Here is a 9474-nt window from a genome sequence, read left to right as displayed (position 1 = left end):
TTAGCATATGCATGAATTTTATGTTGGTATGATTATAACGTGGCATTTAAGTTCTTGATGTTTTGTGTTTGCTGCGGGAATAGTGAGCATGATAGGTAACTTTATACTGTATACCTGTCTATAGTGTGACTCGGCCGAGCAGGGCAGGTACTCGATCGAGTAGGGAGCACTCGGCCGAGTAACCAAGCACTCGACCGAGTGTTGTTTGGCAGTGAGTAGCAGTGGCTACTGTATGTGATAACTCGACCGAGTAAGTAAGTATACTCGACCGAGTAGTGACTACTCGGCCGAGTGTTGTTTTACTCGACCGAGTGTTGTTTCTGAGTTTTTGACGTTTGCTTCTGGAGTCGATACTCGACCGAGTATCTGGGGATACTCGACCGAGTAGTCTTTACTCGACCGAGTATGGTTGTATACTCGGCCGAGTGTTCCTTTGGCGGAAGATTGTTACGTTTTGAGCCGTAGGCTTTTGTGCTTACGTTTCCTTATTTCTTATCAGCTCAAAATGCCGCCCAAAAGAACTCCCGAGCAGATCCAAGCTTCTGAGATGACTCTTGATGAGGTTGCTCGCATGATTGAGCACTAAGAGGCTCCCCTTGAAGCTCTCAAAAATGTGGGAAAGGGGAATGAGAAATCGATGGATGCTACTCAGCTAAGCATCATCATTGCTCGTTTCAATCCTACCACATATGAGGGGGTAGGTGAACCAAAACTACTCGAAACGTGGCACCGTGAGATTGAAGCTCTCATGGAAATGGTTAAGTGTCCTGAAGACATGATCGTAGAACAGGTAGTATACTACCTAAGAGGTGAAGCTGCAGTTTGGTGGCAAAACGTCAAGGAAGATGCTAGAGCTTTTTACCAGGCTGAAGGAGCTATTCCTTGGTCTGGGTTGAAGAGTGCTATGAGGGAGCAGTTTGTGCCGGAGCATATCCGACACAAGATGAGATCCGACTTTGATTCCTTCACCATGACTGAGGAGATGACAGTCACTGACTACTATCATCGGTTCCTGGAGCTATCTCGTTATGTTGAGGACATGCAGCTAGGACAGAGAGGTTTGGCTCTCCGTTTTGAGAGGGGTTTATCTGCTAAGATCGTGAGTCGTATGCCAGCCGGGGTTGCTACTGACCTCAAGGAAGTGTATCTGAGAGCGGGTCAAGCTGAGAGAATGGTAGATCTCTCAAGAGAGATCGAGGAGAGGACTGCTGCGGAAAAGAGGAAGGCTGACAGTGGAAGCAACAGTCAGTCGGCCAACAAGAAAGGGAACTTCAACCATGCTAAGGCTTTTTCTGGTGGAGCTGGTTTCTCGGGAGGATCTCGTGGCTGGGGAAAGAATGGAGGTCGGAGTGTGAGTGACAACTCTAACCTTACATGCTTCAACTGTGGTGGGGTAGGCCACAGAAGACGGGAATGCACGAGCTACAAGCCCGGCACTGGTTCAGGAGCTCGGCCAGAGAATTTCTCTCAGGGGCCAACTCAGAGTTTTGCTAGTAACCGACCAGGTGGTTCATGGGGCAACAGAGGTGGACAGGGCAACCAAGGCGGTTACAACCGCGGTGGTGGTGGATCATATCAGCGCCAGAACAACAGCACCACCCAGGATTCTGCAGCCAAGCTAAGTACCTCCAATGTTTCAGTTCAGGGTGGAGGACAGAAAAACAGTGGAAAGCTTTTCATGATGGACAAACAGGAAGCACAGGATGATGCTCATGTAGTTACCAATACCTTTCTTGTTCATAATGTACCATCCTTTGGTTTGTTTGATTCAGGGGCTACACACTCTTTTGTGTCTAAGAGTCATGCTGTGTCTATGGGTTTGGGAAAGTTTGTGGTTGTTAAAGATGACGTGTTCATACCTTCGGGAGAGTCTGTGTCGTGTCTCAAGTTGTATAAGGGAGTGTCTATGGTAGTTGGAGGGGTAGATTTACCAGTAGACCTGTTAGAGTTTCCTATGGATGGGTTTGAGGTGATTGTTGGGATGGATTGGCTGGGTAAGTATGATGCTAGGATAGATTGTCGGCAAAAGAAAGTGTCCTTAAAGGGTCCCAAGGGTGTTAGGGTGTCCTATAGAGGGTTTGTGGTAAAGCCTAAGTGTAGGTTCATAGCTGTGATGACTTTAAAGTTATGTTTGAGGAAGAAGTGTCCCTTGATTCTCTGTCATGTGAGAGACCACCGAGTAGAGCCGCCGACAGCTTCTGAGATATCTGTGGTGCGAGAGTTCGAAGATGTTTTTCCTGAGGAGATACCGAGTTTGCCTCCCAAGAGGGATGTTGATTTCAGCGTGGAGCTTAAACCAGGAACATGTCCTATATCCAAAGCACCTTACCGTATGGCACCTAAAGAGTTGGCAGAGTTGAAAAAGCAGATACATGAGTTGCTAGGCAAGGGTTATATCAGGCCTAGTGTGTCACCGTGGGGAGCCCTAGTTCTCTTTGTAAAGAAGAAAGATGGGAGTATGAGACTGTGCATTGATTACAGAGAGCTCAATCGTGTCACAGTGAAGAACAAGTATCCGTTGCCTAGGATTGATGACCTGTTTGACCAGCTAAGTGGAGCAGGTATGTTTTCCAAGATTGATCTGAGGTCAGGATATCACCAGCTGAGGATAGCAGATGAGGATATTCCTAAGACAGCGTTCCGATCTCGATATGGTCACTACGAGTATGTGGTGATGCCTTTTGGGTTGACCAATGCACCAGAAGCTTTCATGGATTTGATGAATCGGATCTTTACACCGTTCTTGGATAGGTTTGTGGTTGTTTTCATCGACGATATCTTAGTCTATTCTAAGACTAAGGAAGAGCATGAGGAGCACTTGAGGATAGTCTTGCAGACTTTGAGAGAGAATCAACTATATGCCAAGCTATCTAAGTGCGAGTTCTGGTTAGAGGAGGTGGCTTTTCTAGGCCATGTGATATCTAAGAAGTGGGTATCTGTGGATCCTAGTAAGATTGAGGCCGTAACCAAGTGGGAATCGCCGAAGAATGTTGCTGAGATTCAGAGTTTCTTAGGCCTTGCTGGCTACTACATGAGATTTGTGAAAGATTTCTCTACCATAGCGCGGCCTATGACATCTTTGATGAGGAAGGAAGTCAGGTTTGTTTGGGATGAGAGTTGTGAGACGGCGTTTCAGACCTTAAAGTAACGCTTGACCACAACCCCTATCCTAGCCTTACCAGAGGGATGTGAGAACTTTGAGGTATATACCGATGCTTCAAAGAATGGTCTTGGTTGTGTTTTGATGCAGGAAGGAAAAGTCATAGCTTATGCTTCGAGGCAGCTGAAGCAATATGAGGAGAACTACCCTACTCATGATCTGGAGCTGGGTGCAGTTGTTTTTGCTCTTAAGATTTGGAGGCACTACCTTTATGGAGCAACTTTTAAGGTGTTCTCTGATCATAAGAGTCTAAAGTATATTTACACTCAGAAGGAGCTTAACATGCGACAGAGACGGCGGATGGAGCTGATCGGAGATTACGATATGGAGATCATCTATCACGAGGGTAAGGCTAATGTTGTTGCAGATGCACTGAGTAGGAAGAGCGTTCATTCGCTATGTACAGCCATGTCTTTGCTGAAGTTGAGGGATGAGATGTCTAGGATGGGGATCTTTATGATAAGGAAGGGAGATATCATCGGGGATTTGACGATCGAGCCAGAGTTATATAAGAATATCAAGAGTAAGCAAGAGGTTGATCCTAAGATTCAGGAGTGGAAGTCAAGAATAGAGAGTGGGACGGTTTCCAGGTTTTCTATACATACAGATGGGAGTGTTCGTTTTGATGGGAGATGGTGTGTTCCTGAGGATGCAGAGTTGAGGAGAGTGATCTTGACGGGGGCTCATTGCACTCCTTATTCCGTTCACCCGGGTGGTGACAAGCTTTACAAAGACCTTAAGAAGACTTTTTGGTGGCCAAACATGAAGAGAGATGTAGCTGAGTTTGTAGCCAGATGTTTGACCTGTCAAAGGGTCAAGGGTGAACAAAGGAGACCACAAGGTAAGATACAGTCTTTGGAAGTACATGAGTGGAAGTGGGAGTCGATCTCCATGGACTTCATTGTGGGGTTGCCTAGGTCACAGCAAGGTAACAACATGATTTGGGTGATTGTTGATCGGTTAACCAAGTCAGCCCATTTCGTTCCCATGAAAGATACTTGGTCTAAGATGCACTGCACCTTTGGGTTACAGGAGGCATGTGGTTCGGTTACATGGTATACCTAAAGATATCGTTTCTGATCGTGATGCGAGGTTCATATCCAAGTTTTGGCAAGAACTGCAAGAGTTGATGGGTACAACTTTGAAGATGAGTACAGCCTTTCATCCGGCAACCGATGGTCAGATAGAACGAACCATCAAGACCTTAGAGGACATGTTGAGGGCATGTGTTATGGAGTTTGGGGGCAGTTGGGAAGACAGGCTTGATCTGATCGAGTTTTCATACAACAACAGTTATCATACGAGCATCGGGATGACACCTTTTGAAGCTTTGTATGGCGGAAGTGCCAAGTCCGATTTGTTGGGATGATAGTTCTGAGACAGTGGTTTTAGGGCCACAGCTGGTACAAGATATGGTTGAGCAAGTCCAGTTAATTCGGCAAAAGATGAGAGCAGCTCAAGATCGTCAGAAGAGCTATGCCGATTTACACCGCAGGGACATTGAGTTTGCAGTAGGTGACAAAGTCCTTTTGAAAGTGTCACCTATGCGAGGTGTTATGAGGTTTGGGAAGAAAGGTAAGCTAAGCCAAGAGTTTATAAGTCCTTATGAGATTTTGGACCGTATAGGCGAAGTAGCTTACAGGTTAGCGTTGCCACCAGCTTTGAATAGGGTACACAATGTTTTTCATGTATCTCAGCTTCGGAAGTATGTGAGTGATCCATCGCATATCCTTGAGATGGAGAACATCGAGCTTGATGAATCCTTGTCCTACGCCGAGATTCCTAAGGAGATTCTTGATCGCAAGGTTCGTAAGACACAGAATGGTGAGACGGTCTTACTCAAGGTCCTTTGGTCTAATCATAATGTGGAGGAAGCCACATGGGAACCCGAAGAAGCTATGCGAGAACGTTTTCCTAACCTTTTTGATCAGGTATGTTTGGTTACGGGGACGTAACCGTTGTCTTTTTAGGGGGGTAGGGGATGGGCGCGGTTGTGTTTTGTCTTGTTTTGTGGTTTGTTTTGAGTCGGGTTAGTGAGTTTTGTGGTGGCTTGTGTAGTTCTTTGGCGTTGTGACATGTGGTTAGCATAGTCTTGTTGCGTTGTGTTGTGTCTTGTTTTAGGGTGGAGTGTGAACTTCGGGACGAAGTTCTTTTTAAGGGGGGAAGACTGTAATACTACGGATTTTCTTAAGTGACTACTCGACCGAGTAGAGCCTACTCGGCCGAGTAGTGCTGTTGGTATAGTTTGTTTCGGTTCTGTCGATGAATACTCGACCGAGTATAGTGGATACTCGACCGAGTAGAGGATACTCGACCGAGTATACACTTTACTCGACCAAGTATCCGGTCTGGCGAGGTGTATTTTGACGGTTTGATTAGGGAATGTTTAGGGTTATTTTATATCCCGCGTCAGTTTCTAAAAGATCATTTCAAACTTCATCATTTCTACGTTAACCCTAATCTCTCCCTAATCACTTCCTAATCATTCCATAGCATCGTTGTGTGTGTAATCTTAGGAGTTCTTGCGTATAATTCCTCATTCTACTGTTGGTAAGTTCTATCTCTATGTTAATTGTATTCTTTGGGGTTACTGTATACATATATGGAATTGGGAATATGGGGGATTGTACAATGTGTAATCGTGTTACGTGATTATTGTATAGGAGAAGACTTCGTAGAGGAGCCTTTCTGATTGTCCGTGTTTCGTGCTACTGTTGACTGCTAAGGTAGGGTTTCCCTACTCAGTTTATTGTTCATTGTTAAGACATGTTTGTTGTGTAACTATTGTTATCCGTTGATCATCGGAGTAAGGGTATCGTTGTAGTGATGTTGATGTGAAGGTGTGTGACGACTGTGGTGTCGTGTGATTGTGATTGTGGTGGAGTCACTTGCGGGAGTGGCTTCACACCCTAGTTCGCCCTCCGTGGAACCCACCACGAGAGGGGATGTGCACATTAAGGGACAGGGATTGTTTGTCGCTCGTTGAGGAGCTGGACTAAGTGGGATCGGCTGCGGTCACCCACTGGCGGCGAGGATTACCTGTTGCGATGGGTAATTTGGCAGGGCTACACACTTCGGTGTGTAGTCGGTTACGGTGTGAGAACGAAAGATTGGGATTGGAAGATGATCAGTTGATTACTTCGTTTGTTTGTCTTATATTGATTGAGTAATACTGACCCCGTTGTTGTTTGTGGAATCTGCGGTGATCCATTCGGGGATGGTGAGCAGGCTTGACAGGTATTGCTAGTGAGGAGCTTGGGGACAGTCATGGGAGTATTGTCATCACCAGTCATAGTATCACCGTCTGAGTCTTAGTTTGATTTCTTTTATTGTCAGACATTGGAGTTGTATTTAGTTGAATCAGTTTTTGGATTTGGTTGATGTAAACTTTTATACTTTACAAGATTTTTAATAAATGTGCTCAGTTCAGACGCTTTTGATATGTACTAACCTCGGGCAACCGAGATGGTAACACATTTTCATGGCAGGGTGGTCCTGGTAAGGCACCTTGGTATGAGGGGGTGTTACAGTTTGGGCGTGGGAACGAGAATCCTACTGAGCCGAGGGCGTTTTTATACCGTCAATTTAAGATGAGTAATAAAGCTTTTGATCGATTTGATATTTTTATTCCGCAAATTAGACCTTCGAATATGGAGGTCTTTATCCGATGGCTTCCTCCTCCTCATGGGTGGATTTTACTGAACACTGATGGGGCTTCTAAGGGAAATCCAGGTTTGGCAGGTGGAGGCGGGATTTTCCGAGATGAAACAGGTAACTTCGGTAATGCTTACTACTTCTCTTGTGGGATATGTACATCAATTAAAGCTGAACTATTTGCTCTTCTTACGGGGCTTGAAAGAGCAAAATTGCTTGGGATACAGAAGCTTATTATCCATATGGATAATTCCCCTTGCGTAAAAATAGTTAAAGAGGATCAACTGATGACCAATAGTTTGAAATTTATCATCAAAAGATGGCAAGATTTTATCAAGGAGGAGCACTAGACGGTCAAGCTGGAGCACAACTATAGAGAGGCAAATAGAGCGGCGGAGTTGTTAACAAATGGAGGAGTGGATGCTAGTACCATTCCTACGCATTTAGATCACATTCCGTTTAATGAGCTGCGTCCCATCCATTGGGAGGACATATTTGGGGTTGCTATTCCCGTGTAATAGCAAATAACTAGCTTTCTTTCGGGGCCTAGCCCCTCATTCGTACCTAAAAAAAACTATTATTACTATCCGACTAAAAATACATATTTTTATATAAATTAAACCTTTAAAATATAATTTTATAAATATTAGGCTTAAAATATAATTAATTAAATTAAGTAATTTAAAAATATAAAATAAAGTAATAGAATGGTTAATTAAATTATAAATGCTAAAAATGTAAAATTCGCGGGTGTTACAATGAGAGTAAGGAAATGTTTAATTAGGACAATATAAATGAGATGAAAAAAGTATTTTGCAAAAGATTAGTCGAGAATTTTAAAGAAAAACGTTAAGAAAAAAAGTCACATGATTAGGGTGTACTACCTCCATTCAACTCCACTCTACCACATTCTATTTTGTACACTATTCATAAATAAGCATTCAATTTCAATTTTCGCTCAATACACAAGTGAAAATATATTCATGTGGGATATTGTTTGATTCGTTTTTACGAGTATATTAAAAATATCCAACTTTTATAATTTTTGCAAATACGTAGCTAACGATATTTAGCCCATAAAACACGTGTTGGCAAACGTGAAAAAGCAAATTGGTAGAGTGGAGTAGAATGAAGGAAGTATATGAGAAAAATGGAATCTCCCTAAAAAGCACCAATCATTTAATTTAGGATATAAATCTCCATATTTACCAAATGATCACATAATAGGAAACGAATACGTTAAAATATCTCGAAGATATTCTTCTTTAATTTATTTTTTCCTTACTTTATTGTCACATTTCTCCTAAAATTTATCCCAAAATAATTGTCCCATTTTTAAATTTAGCAAGTATTTACTCTACAAATCACTCACCAGTCCTATTTTATTAGTTTTTCTTAAATCAACCCATTGTAAGAAATAGAACAGTATAAATATATTTAGATAGAAAATATTTCAATGATAAAAACTTTTTTAAAAAATGCTTTTTAATATCTTTTACTAGAAAATATTGTTAAGATATAATAATTTATAAACACTTAATTTTTATCAAAATTTCAGATAATATCATAAAGATGTAGGGGGTGTTTCAAACAATTCTACTAAATCTGCTAATTGAAATATACTAGTCAAACCTGTTAATCCAATCTGTCATTTATAATCTGCTTGACCAACCTGCTTCTGCTAATATCAATCTGCTGATTACCAAACAGGGCCATATATTATTTGTGGATGCTTAATAATAATAATTGTATCAATATTAGTTAGATAACTAATATTACATTCTATTAAGTGTACGTTGCTTAAGATGAAACAATTCCTAATCAACATAAGCGTCACAATGTCACTTATATCTCGACTCTTTTCAACAGTTTTCAAACATTCGAAATCCCGATCTTCTAACTAACCATTTAAATCGATTAACACCTGGAGAAATAATATCATTAGTAGCGCGAAATAAACTTCTTCACCTCATCAAAACGCAACTAGTTCATACAAGAGTCAACATAAATTTTTCACATGTGAATTACCGATGGTCTATGACCAAGACAAATATAAAATTAAATTAACATACGTATATCAGTATATAATATTGCATATATTGCCAGTTGTTTGTGTATATATTATATATTAAAGTAGTTGGAAACTAAAACTTCAACTACTAGACGTGCGTCCATGCAATGACATTATTAATCAATAATCATATCGTCTATACAATTTCGCAATAATAATATACGGCGGTTGTACAATACGATAATATAAAAAGTGGCCATTTTTATATAAATAATGATCATTTTATATTAGAAAGTGACTACGTATTATTTATTATCATAAAATAATTTTTAAAAGTTGTCACTATTTATAATAAATTGGTCACTTTTACACCATAAGACGAACGGGCCACTAATTACTTGATACTTGTCATTTCTTTCCCCAAACGAGATATGTATCAAATCCGCAAAAGTGGCAATTTGCCCCCTTAACTTTGTCCAATGGTGAAATTAGGCCCCTTAAGTTTTATTTGTAGCAATCAAACCCCATAACTTTAGTGAAAAGTGAAATTAAACATCATTGTTTGATTTTTCATGAAATTCCACCAAAATTCATTTAATAATACAATTAATCAAATACAAAATTTAATTTTTATAACTTTATAACTTTT

Source organism: Silene latifolia, chromosome 3 (assembly GCF_048544455.1).
Source record: "Silene latifolia isolate original U9 population chromosome 3, ASM4854445v1, whole genome shotgun sequence".
NCBI lineage: Eukaryota > Viridiplantae > Streptophyta > Magnoliopsida > Caryophyllales > Caryophyllaceae > Silene > Silene latifolia.
Note: the sequence above shows the minus strand (reverse complement) of the source record.